The following is a 12,980-nucleotide window of genomic DNA, read 5'->3' as shown; positions in this document are numbered from 1 at the left end:
AAACGACAAAGAATCTTTATTTCCGGGAGAAGACTTCAAAATACGTGCTAGAAATGGACAATTTGAGTCCTTTTTCTCCCCTCACCCTCAAATGCAAGCTAAAAGAGGAGGGAGGGGGGATTAAAATCAACCACGTGGTAGATCTGAGCTTTCCTTTTCCTTTTCCTTATTTTTTTTTAAAGATACACTTTGCAACCTCCAGTTCCATTTGTGTTCTTTCACGCTCCGGGGGGGGGGGGGGGAAAGAAAAAGACTAAGCCTCTTCTAGATGGACGCATCTCAGGGATCAGCTTAGGGGACAGACAACAAGGCGCATCTCTGGAGGCGCACAAACCCGGTGGTACAGATTTTATTACAACTTGTCAGGTCTGGTGGCAAAGGCTGTGGTGACCCAGCAGCGTAGAGACCTCAGCATCTCCAAGACTAAAACAAGGGTTGGAGTTTTCAAGCAACAGCTTAGAATTGGGAAACCTCTCCAGGTCGCTTTTTCTTTTGAGCTCTCTCCCATCTCAGGAAGCCGGGGAGTGCCTCAGAAATCAAATCCCAAGAGGACTTAAGTTTGTAACCACCTTCTTCTCTCATCTTCTCCATCGCCACCACCACCACCACCTCCTCCTCCTCCACCATCACCATCTCTAGCTTTCTTTCTCCCTCCTCTTATTCTCTTGCCTTTCACCCCCCCTTTTTTCCTCTTCTTTCTTCCACACCCCCCCTCCACGTTGTTGTTGTTAGAAAGCCTTCTTGCACCCCCTGGTGCTCTTGCGTTTTGTGTGGTAGGCAAGGAGATTGTCTTCTCTCGCTCCTTCTCTCGCTCCCTCTGGTTGCTCATTATTCAGAGAGACACACAGAAGGTTGAGAGAGAGAGAGAGAGAGAGAGAGAGAGAGAGAGAGAGAGAGACGGATATCTCAGGTCATCTGCAGCTGCAGCAAACCAGTAAGGGAGAGAGAGAGAGAGAGAGGGAGAGGGGGGAAAAAGCAGGGAAAAAGATGGCGATTCTCCATTGCTGAGACCTGGCAAGGAGCACATGAGTCTAGCAAAAACAACTTCCACAACAATTGCAAGCAGGAGAAGGAGAGAAAGGAGAGCCGTGGAAAGCTACCAACGCCGGCGCCAGGACCTTCCTGCTGTAAGTTCTTGCAATTAAAACCCATCTCGGGTCTAAGCTATGGGAACGGGGAAGAAAAGCCTTCTTTTGGCTGTCCCACCACCTTGGGAAAGATAGGGAGATAAGATCCTCCTCTCAAAGCCCCTGATCCATTCATTCCGGCAAGCCAGAAGAAGCAGCAGAAGAAGCAGAAGAAAGGGTGTGTGGGGGGGCGCGGGGGGGGACCCGAAGTAGTGGTGGGAAACGATGGTTTTGTTAGGGCGAAGAAGTCTCTTAATGGGGGAGGAGGAGAGGAGGAGGAGGTGGTGGTGGTGGAGAGCTGGTGGTGGGAGGAGGAGGAGGAGGAGGGAGGAGGAGGAGGAAGGCAGTTAATTAATTTTTTGTTGTTCTTGCATTAAGGTGGGGGGGGGAGGGAGAGATAAGTGAGAGGAGCGGAGCTCAGAAGTGTGTGGGGGCAGTTGGGGGGTTGGATGTGGGGAAGTGATTGGATCACAGGCGGGAGAGGTGGGGGTGAAAAAAACAGCTCTGAGCTGACTCGACCCAGCTATGTGGTGACCTCTTTCTTTCTTTTTCTTTCTTTGCTTTCTCTTTCTCTCTCTCTCTGTTCCTCCACCTCTCCTTGCAAATCTGGTCCCTCTCTCAGGCAGGTATACTGGATCCAACACCCCTTCTCCTCCTACAGCCGGTGTGTATATATAGAGATAGAGATCTAGATATAGATACGTGTGTATGTGTGTACACACGAGCTCCCGCCTTTCCTGAAGTTGATATAGTGGGGGGTCTTCCCTTTGGCTGCAGTTTCTGAAAGGGTTGGAGGAGAACCGCGGTTAAGCTGGAGAGAAGCCATTACACACGTCCTGCTCTTTCCTTTGAGAGACAGAAGGGGAGAGAAGAAAGAAGGGGAAAAGGGGGGGGGAGGACAGAGACCTTCACTTTTTGTTCAGTTCCGTGGTGTCTATGGCTTTCTAGGGAATGAGAAGCAGCTGAGCTTCCTCCCCCCCCTCCTCTCCTTCATTCCCCCCTTTCTTTCTTTATCTCCTTGTCCTCCATTTGCAAGCTGTCTGCGTTGGTTCCAGTCCAGATTCCAAAATACAAAGCTACTTCTCTTTTGCTCACACAGGCACATACGCGCGCACAAACACACACACACACACACACACACACCGTCTTTCTTTCTCCTCTTCCCCCCCCTCTCTTGGAGAGACCTTTCTTTCTTAAGCTTGGCAGTTTCTGGGGGAGGGGAGCAGAGGTGTGTGTGTGTGAGGGGGGGGGAGGAATCTCTTCTTGGAGATCCTTGAGATCTGTTCCTTTTGTACCCCTGGAGAAAGTTTTCTCCTTTTGGTTTTGGAAGGACCTTCTGGTAAGGGGGGAGGGAGGAAGGTGGCGAGATATGGAGTTGCTTTCTGCTGCTGTTGCTTTGTATGCATGGCTGTTTGTCTCATGAAGCTACTTGCATGCCTAAGAGGAAATGAATAGTTGGACAGAGGGCTGTGATCTGAGTCAGGTAAGCCATGTCATGTTCTCTAGCTCCACCAGAAAATGGAGGAGAGGGAGAGCAAGGACAGGCTTTTCCACCAGACAAAGCTGAGATGGGAAGTGCTCATGCAATTATGGATGTTTCTCCATTTTTTTTTCTCTCTGAAGGTTTGTTGGCAAAGCCTGGCTTTGACAAGATTTTTCCTTCAGCCAGCGACGTTTTTTGATGTCTCTTCTTTTTCTGCCTCCAGGAAATGGATGATTTGAGGAAGTTTCATAGATTCTTTTCATAGAATCTCCAGAGACAGTCAGAGAAAGAGACGGAGAAAGAAAGAAAGAGACCTGTCTTCTAAAAAGGACGTGTTTTCTGTCCTGTCTTTTATAGTTTCATTCTGAAACCAAGCCTTTTTTTTCTTTTTCTTTTCTTTTTCTTTTTCTTTTCTTTTTGGTTGAACTTTATGGCATTCAAGTGAATGTGATTCAGTTGATCAAAGAGGTTGATTTTTAAAGAAAAGGAATAGTTTCGTGTAATCTGATGAGACTGGCAGTGTTCTTCCTCAGTATGACATGAGAATCAAATGTCAATCATATCTCGAGATGGTCTTAAGGTGGTGATCATTCCACATTGGGAACCATGATAGTAGGCTGCCTTCTGGAAACCATTATAATTTGGGCCTGTATATCTTATTACAACTACTCTTCGTATTGTTGCTCTTATTTTTAAAAAATCTAAATGGACCATTGTTAGGTCTTCTGAAATTCCGTGAGGCGCTTTATGGATTCATTTGTGATAAAGAGCAAACCTTAGTTCTGGCCCTTATAAATGGTGACATTTCATGTGAATTACCATTATGAATCAATCATATCTGAATATATTTACATTTGTTTGATTTCAGTAAATCTGCATCCAGAACTAAGTGCCACTGACTTGTGTAGAGCTAGGATTAATTTTTTTACACTCCTATCTACATCATTTAAAATGTCTTTAATCTAGTTTGTGAACTCAGTTGTTAAGTATATGGGTTCCTTTTTTTTAACAGTATGGCAGCTCAGGCAAAGCACGGTTCTCTCCATATATTCATCAGTTTTATTTGGACTACTTTAAGGTCTGTGTGGATGAAAAAGTATATAGCAGTATATGTAACATTTAACTTTGCCTTCTAAATTCTCCAGAACTAATGACCATGAGAATTTATTTATTAGGTTAAATTTCTCTTTCAAAAATCAATAAAAATTTCAACAGTAAACTATTGAAAATAACAAAAATATTTGACATATTTAAAGGCGTTTGGGTTTCCATAATGAGCAGTAAAATTGGAAAACCAAACCAGGTAATGCTGCCAGATAAATTTCTGTGCATGCCACTGATAACTGGAAGTCATGAGAAAATAATGAATCTTCCACCTCGTCAGTATAATTGTGGCTAACATACTGACAAAACAATATTCTAAAAACTCTTGTACAACTCTTGATTATAAATAGATAACTTTTGATTCAGCTTATGAGATGCATGTTCACAGAGCCATCCTTGAAACAAAGCACAATGTAATCTGGGCTTTATGCTTAAGCTTTAAGCTATGATATGATGGTCCTTGGGAGGGCCCATTCTGTGAATGTCATTGAATTTACACCTAGGCCAAGGGTCACCATAATTGACACCATCATTTATTTTAATCATAGTTTATTGAAACACATATAGTATTTGGGTTCACACATTATGCCAGGTCAAAAACAAATACACTGGGATGAACCTAACCCAATTAATATATCTGTTCTTGATTTATTTAAAAAGCTTGTTAAGTCCTGTTGTTTTTTTTTCTTTCTGTGATGAATTTATTCATATTCCGCTTCTACTTATAACAAAATGTACCCCTTTTCACAAAATCATATATTCTTTTCATCTCACTTTAAGGTAAAGATGGATCAGACATCACTTAAAGGCATCCTTTGTAGACATTCAAGAAAATTGCTATAAAAAATGTAAAGGTCATTTGCATGACAGTTTTTAAATGAAATACCATTTGTAATCAATGATGAGTGTTCTTTTTTAAAAAAGGAAAGAGACTCAAGTTTCTTCCCATTACAACTACTTAAGACAACTTTTAGCAGGAATTTAGCAGTTTGCGTGCACAAGCAAATATTCCAATTGTATTCTATTAGGAAACTCTGAAGTATTTAAGAGCTTTGACTTAAATTGAGTGTGGGTTTCTTTCCTTTGATGTCATGTGATTTGGATGTTTTGGCCATTTCCATCTTAAAGATATTGCAATCACCTACATGCACACATTCATATACTGTATGTTGGAATTCATCTCTTTCTTCTAATGTTGGCCTTAGGCTATATGGTGATTGAGCCCTTTAGTTTTTGATTTTTGTCTTCTAGTCAGCTGTATTCTTTTTCTTTACCATGCATTATTTTCTTTCTGATTTTTAACTGTAGTGGCTCAGAGTAGCTGTGGAGTTGAATGGCCTCAAAACTGAACTAATAAAAACATAGATATGTCAACTTGTTGGTCCTCTGAAAAAGTGGACATGTTATTCCTTAATAACATGCTATTATAGAATGTTTTATTAGTATAGAATATTATTCTATAACAAAGAACTTTCTATCAATGAGGAAATTGATATATGAATAATAAGTAATATAGAAATACCAGTATGGGTAAAAGTGTAGCCTCTTGAAGTTCTACTTTTGTAAAGTACAGTGAAGTTCAGCACAAGGGAGTGACAGCAAAAAAGGTCATTCAGAATGTATGTGATTACTATAAATTATATTCCCTTTTTCTTTGCTCTTGGAGTTAAATAATATAAAATATGGCAAATACCCCCTTAAGTTAAGTTGCAGCCTCCCACAATAAACCTCTGTAGTTTTCATCACCCATCAGTATCTGTTTTTCTTAAGGGTTCAATTAAAATGGAATCCAGATAATCTCCCATACAAGCAAGAAGCAAGGAATCTTGCATATTTTATGCATTAAGTTCTAAATGATTGCTAAGGTGGTGAAAATAAAGATTTGAGGGCAAGATAATGTCCCTTAATGTGGAGTTAAAGAGGTGTTAAACATTTGTTGTTTATTCAGATCTTTGCAATTTTTTGAAGTGAAGGAAAAATGCATAGCTATCTGATGAATTCTTTAAAAATTAACAGAGTTGCTCCCTAATTTCAATTCTTTGTAATAGCCTCCCTGCATTATTAAAATAATTCTAATAAAATTTCATCATTTTATCCTCAGTTGGAATGATTTTATTTCCTTTTGCCTTAATTTATTAAAGTATGTTGCATTACCTTCTCATTTGACATTGCAATATAGAAAAATAAGTTATTTTTGTTAGTTGAAGGGATGGAATCTTATGATGACCGCTAATAATAAAATTTATCAGATACATTGAAATATATATATTCAGTTATTCCTTTGTAGCACTTAACTTGCAAATCATCAATACATTTAACTACTAGAAGAGCATAATTAAATAATAGTAATCCAAGTTTAAACTTTAGCTAAGGCTGACAGGAAACAAAAATATTTTGTGGAACAGATATTCTTAGTGGGAGAGTGGAATAGATATTCTTAGTTGAGAGAAAAAGGATGGAACTGTGCACATGTTGAAAATTAGTAGGGGAAAAATACATTAACCTCTTGTGTGAACATAGCATCTCTCTACTGTTGCTTAAACCACCATCTGTCCTTTTAGGTGTTGCATATATATATTTCGAGGATAGGGAGGAAGCTTATATGGAAAGCAATAAATAAATAGATGTTGTAGATTTGTGAGGTCCAAAGCATTCAATTCCTTTAAAAAATGCAGTACTGATTAACATAAATTTCTATAGTATACAGTAGTATGTTTGAAAACAGCATTAATTTCATTCTTATCAACTTGTATAACAGTTTTCTTTCAGGATAACTTTCTGTATTGCTGGATGCAGATGTTAATATTTTGCTTTTTTCACCAACTGGCCCAATCAATCAAACTGACAGTAAAATATGATTTTTTAATATTTATTGATTGATTGATCTGATCTGATCAGACTTGGAGGAAGTGAGAGGAAGCTATGTTTATGTACATTTTAACTAAGAGTTGAAAACTTATACTGAAATAGTAGGAATATGTAGAACAGCCTTCCCTAGAAAATGTGAGCATTGAATTCCAACACATCTGGATAACATAGTTGGGATAAGCTGCTAGGAAAGATGTGCACTGATATGCTAGGGAAGTCCTTTGTTATCTTAATTTTGAAGATTTTGAAAAATATGTTCATTAGCTGGATTTTCAGCCTATTTCTGGAAAATATTTCAATAGTTGCAGTAATCCTTCTTGATTTGAAGGCTACCTTTTTCCTAAATCAGACAGTGCTATTACTCAGATGTGATAGTGTTGATTTTTACCATAAAACAAAGTTGCAAAAAAAGTATTTTCCAACTTCTGCTATCAGAGACACAGCTGTTGATATTTATACTAAATATGAAAGTATTCCATTTTTGCATGTAAGGAGACAAAAAAAATCAATTTCCATGGTATCCTTCCATGGTGGCGCAGTGTTGAAAATGCAGAACTGCAGGCTAATTCTTCCATCTGCCAGGAGTTCGATTCTAACTGGCTTAGTCTTCCACCCTTCCATGGTTGGTAAAATGAAGACCCAGATTGTTGGGGGCAATATGCTGACTCTGTAAACCGCTTAGAGAGGGCTGTAAAGCACCGTGAAGTGGTATATAAGTCTAAATGCTCCTGCTCTTGCTATCCTTCTTGCATTTGGCTGTGAGGAACTGTGGTTAGTAAATCCTGTCCTTTTCAGACAATTGCTCAGCAACTACTCCCACCAGTGCTACAATGCTGCAAAGTTGTATTCAGTAGAATTTGGAAAGCTGCAGGTTCCCTTAATCTGGGATTATGACTTCTGGGATCTTCTATCACCTGTCAGATTAATAGAAGATACATTAAGGAATCCTGGTGCACTCTAGTAGTGGCCTTGGGATAATGTCACTGTGGACACACTAGCAGGTTAAGGTCAGTGTGTACATATCAGATGAATAAGACCTTGTTTCACCATTTAATGGACATACTGGTTATGATGGTTTACTTTTTCAAGAAATATTTCAGCCTGTTGTGAGAAAAAGAATTTCTCATCTGTTTGGGCCTTTGTCAAAGCTATGGTTAATCCCGAAGCTCCTGAAATGGGATAGCATTTACGAAATTCTTAATTGCAAGAGGTGGCCAGCAATAGCATTTGGAAGATTTAGACTGAATATAAATCTAGAAATGCATTTCAGTGAGGTGCTTGGAAAGTAGTTCTGCATAGATATGTATTTAAGAAATAAAAGACTGCAACAACTTTTTTAAAAAAGTATTTTATTGGTTTTCTATCATTACAATTTATCTGTGCTTAGTAAACAACATGTTGTCTGGGTTAATTTTGCCTAGTCATACAGATTAAGTTCTTACTCTCTATCCCGCTTTTCTAACCATTGGTAAAATAAGTTCTATGTTTGAAAGTATACCGTGTCTTCTTTTAATATTGATTCTCAATGTAAGTCTGTCCATTTCTGCACAGTCCAATATTTTCTTAATTATCACTTCCTCCGATGGTGTTGTCTCATTTTTCCAGTGGTGTGCAAATATGATCCTGGCTGCAGTTAATACATGTAATGTTAAATATGCATACGGCTTTTATAAAGATGAGAAAGTGTTTGACCAGGTGTTGTTGACTTCTGATGAAAAAAGATTAAAAAATTGTATAATTTTCAGTTGAATTTAAAAATGGAAGACGAACAAGTAAAAGAAACAATGATTATATGGGCAAAAAAAATGTGGGCATAGCATAGAATTAGAGAAATGGCAAAATCTATGGGAAAGAAATTATAATCTGACAATGGCTACTTCATATAAAGAAAACCTATATAAAATGTTTCATAGATGGCATTTTACACCTGTTAGATTAGCAAAAATGTTTAAAAATATGTCTAGCAAATGCTGGAAATGTAATCAGAATCCTGGTACATATTATCACTTGTGGTGGACTTGTGTAAAAGCCAAAAAAAAAATATTGGACTAAAAAAAAAGACTGCAACAACTTTTAATGATCTGCTTCTATAAATATTCAGAGGTGGCTTTTCAGAACATATATTTTGGATGTTTTTGGAAATGTGGACTTCTTGAAAGCTGTGGTTTTTGTATATGAGTGTACTAATGAATTTCTTGATGTTTTGATATGCGTTACAAAAGTGACCCTTTCTGTAAAAACCAGCATGAAAACATGAAAGCCATCTCCACATTGTTGCAATTGTTTATCATGGTCTTACAGGTATATTGAATTTTAGAAAGATTTAAAAATACCTTCTTATGTCCTAGAATTGAACTTTTTAGTTGTTGTTGAAAAGTTAGAATTACAGTTTCCCCCATTATTTAAAAAACAAAACAAAACAAGGTGTTTGGGACACCGAGAAACGTAAAGGTAATAATATAATATCTGCTGTTACAGTTAACATTGCAATGGATGAACCTCACTCACCATGGCAATACTCCAGATGAGTTTACTGTTGAAAATAAAATGTTCCAGAAGAACTCGGAGAACAGGAAAGAAGTTAAAATAGCATGGTTTGTATGCCAGTGCTGAGAGGAGGAGGAAAAAGGGAGACAGAAGGTAATTATCACAACGTGTTGCTTGGAAGAACACAATTTCAGAGGTGCATTTGAATGATTTCTTTCCTACATCTCTCAAAATGGTCTCTGAATCATTTTTATACTACCGTCTTCACTTCCAAGCATAAGGAATTAGAAAATAGGGGAGCTGTGTTATAATTTAGATCATAGCAAGTATACTTTTTTGGGGGGGGGAAATAACACTCTCCAACATTCTTTATGATCTAAGTCGAGCATGAAAAGATGTACCTGCACATGGTTATTTTTGGGTGGAAATTATGCCTAGTTTTTTTCTTTTTATAATTGGTATATTCTGTTCCTTGGCCAAATAGAGACAAGTGATCCCACATTAATTTACTGGAAAGCATAGAATTATTCTTGTTCACCAAAGGATTTTTCTTCTAGGAGATATCAGAAAGTTTTCAAAGCAGCATCTCCCAGAGACTTCTCCCAGGAAATGGAGTGATGTGACTCTTATTGTTTGGCCTATAAATGTTTACTAGCCACCAAGCCCAGACGGACAACTAACTAACCCTAACTAACATGAGATGTTGGAAGTTCTCATTACCTTATGAAAGGCTATTCTGTAAGCAGTATGAAACAGGTCAGGTTGTCCTTAGAAGTGTGATTTAAAATCAGCTGGTTTGATTTATGTGATACTTTATAACAAGAGGATCTGTTATAATTTTATAACATTTAAAACAAGCCTCTTAAGCCAGGGAAATTTAAGAGCATTCTTTTCTATTAAAAAAAAAATAGCCAACTAATTGATTCTGATTCATTGCTTAGTGGTCTGTTGATTTAGCTACCACTGAAAGTTATTCTAGCTATATTGAAATGATACTTATTTCTCCAGATGGGATTTTGATCCCTATTCCAAATCAACAAAAGTTGGGCTCATTCCATAAGTACAGTATACAGGTAATCCTCGACTTACAATCACAATTGGACTAGGAACTTTTGTTGCTAAGTGAGATGGTTGTTAATTCAGTCGGACCCGATTTCATGACTTTTTTTTTTGCCATGGTGGTTAAACAAATCACTTCAGTTGTTAAATGAATCGTGCATTCATTCGGTGAATTCAGTTTGCCCCATTGACTTTGTTTGTCAGAAGCCTGTAGGGGAGGTCTTTAATGGTGATCACCTGACCCCAAGACTCTGCAATCATCATTAAGCCATGCCAGTTATCAAGGGCCCGACTTTTATTCATGTGACCTCAGGGATGCTGCAGTGGTCTTAGGAGCAGGAACTGGTGTTAAGTCAGTCTTCAGCGCTGTTTTTAAGTTTGAGTGGCCACTAAATAAATTTTAAGTTGAGGACTACCTATATAGGAACAGTCCAATATTTTATTGGACTGGAACTAAGACATTCCTAATAAGACATACTTCTGAAACTGTCTTAATTTTAGTAGGGCATAATCATGGTTACTTGAGACCTGTATGTCGGGCTAAATATAATTGAAGATTGAAAAACAGTGTAAAATGTTTTTCATATCTTTATATGATAGTTACGCTTTTAAAAATGAAAAATAAGTTTGAAATAATATTCAAGAATAATTGTAATTGGCATTATTTATATGGGGTAGATATGGTGGTATCCTATAGCAATGATGATGTAACAGATCACTGTTCAATTAACTCTTACATTTCCTGCAAAGAAGAGGCTCCTAGCTGGATTTTTTTAATTTATGGACCCTGTCATAATAAATTTTGAAATATTAACCCACTGGTGACCATGTATGGCTCTGGGTGCCACTTGTTCACTGTCCTGTGCTATGGCATTCAGTTCATGTTAAATGTTTGGGGAAATGCTCCCGTTTGCGTGACTGAATCTTACCTTATGCTATCAACAATTATGTAGCAAAGAGAAAGTAATGGTTTCCACTGGTTTATGTACAGATAAACATTGTTTTTTTAATACACAGAAGGGGGTAAACCAAATATATACATTAGATTGGAGGAGAGATTTTTAGGAGGTGATCTGGTGTCTTTCATGCTCCAAGAAGGGAAAAACCTTTGCCAGAAGTTGTAAGTGATTCTAAGAAGCTCCATTGTTTTGTGAGGGAATGTACAAGTGATTATTAAGGGAACAAAACAATGTTTTTGATTAGGGGAATGAAATAACTGCTGAAGAAGAATTCATCAGGGACAAAACCTGTGGACTAGTTAAAGTCAATTCTTGGAAACTTCACTAGTAATGAGTATATGGGAAATTACTCTCGAAATCATAATCATGGCTATAAAGGCTTTGCAAGCAGTGAAAAATCAAGACAAGTCATGTTTATTACTTAATATTTTCCTTTAAAGCATTCAGAGTGATTTGCATATACATACGTTCAGAGTGATTTGCATATACATACGTTAAAAGCTCTTACTGTGGATTTGCCATGTAGTTCAGCATTAATATCCTTTTTTCTTTTTGGTAGATAGGGAATTAAGGCAATCTGCTCCATAAAGCTTTAAGGGAACAGATGTCTCATACTGCCATAAAAAGGTAAAAGTGGAGTGGACCAGCTTTAGCCAAGAAACTCTTTCATTCCTCAGTATTTCTCAGTGCTGGCTTGGTTTGTGATTTTTTTTATTTAAATGTTCAATGAAAGGTAGAGCTTGCTGTGTATTTCTCATCTTGCTGCCTCTTTTCTCTCTTTACCACTTTATATTACAGTTAATTACTTAATAATTATCAGGGGAGAGGAATTACCTGTGACATAACAATATTGTGATACTGACATCCTGCAAAGCCATCTGACACCCGAAGCGTCTAAACTGTCTTGGAAAATGAAGATAGGTGATGTTTAAACCCCTGCATGACTATTATTAATGGAAAGTATTAGAAGAAACCTAAAAAACTAGAATGTCAGCTTATAGGGTTGGCTTTCAAAGATGCAATGATCACTGTCAGGAAGAGGAAACAGGAGACCCAGAAGCAGAAGCAGAAGGCAGGCAGAGCTGTTAAGCAAGCACAAAGTAGGTTAAAACATTCCATAAGCAATATGTAGTGGAAAATCTCTGGTAACAAAGCTATCTGTGTTAGAGAAAGAGAGACTGGGCAATTAATCATGGCCTATAAAAGAAGGTAGACTTTTCTGAAAGATTCTAGAGAAGTAGAATCAGTAGACTTCAAATGAGAAGACCATTTGGTACTAAAATTGGAAATGTCATTTGTGGACACTTGTCTGGTTCCATGATATTTTTGACAGCTGTTGACAGTTGAACAGAAAAAGAAGTTGTCTTATTGGTAAGAGTTAGGAGATTTCAGCTGTGAACTAAGATCTGAAGTTTGTGATTGTGGAAGAAGCTGTAATGTGAATATAACTCTCATGCTTCCTGTGAAGTCATAATTATAGTTGTGGTTGTTAGGCATATGGTGTTAGCCTACAATGTTGGGTTGAAAATATATTAACCATAATGCTATGGCTTTAAGAAGTTAATTGGCCAATGGGTGTGTAAGTGTTCTCATGGCCATAAGAGGAAGCTAGGAACGTAGCTTCTTTCTCTCTCTGAATTCACTGATCTCTACTATTACTGTTTTTGCTCTGCTGTTGGTTTACTACTGTTGTAAACCTGAACTGTGTATTGACCTCTGGACCGGTAAGAAGACTTTGTAGTTTGGATTACTACTTGGACTGTTGCTATTGTTTATGACCTGGACTGTTTATTTTTGACTGTGCATTTTTGTTCTTACACCACCTTAAAGTAAACTACTTTTTGTTTTTATAACTCAGTGTATTTCTGTGTGTGACCTTTACTGCTCTCAGTG

The 12,980-nt window shown here is 37.7% G+C and overlaps 1 protein-coding gene across 11 annotated transcripts in view; it reads left to right on the top strand.

The window, feature by feature from the left end:
- Window positions 1-896: 896 nt before the first annotated feature.
- Window positions 897-12,980, top strand: part of ZNF462 (zinc finger protein 462) — a 175,472-nt gene continuing 163,388 nt past the window's right edge. For all 11 annotated transcript variants that reach the window (XM_081320586.1, XM_081320584.1, XM_081320582.1 and 8 more), the window contains exon 1: window positions 897-1,127. The gene's annotated coding sequence lies outside the window, so the exon portion shown is untranslated. The remainder of the gene's footprint in view (window positions 1,128-12,980) is intronic.

This window comes from Vipera berus, assembly GCF_964194415.1.
Source record: "Vipera berus genome assembly, chromosome: 2".
In the NCBI taxonomy this organism is placed as follows: domain Eukaryota; kingdom Metazoa; phylum Chordata; class Lepidosauria; order Squamata; family Viperidae; genus Vipera; species Vipera berus.
This window is presented reverse-complemented; position numbering and strand designations above follow the sequence as displayed.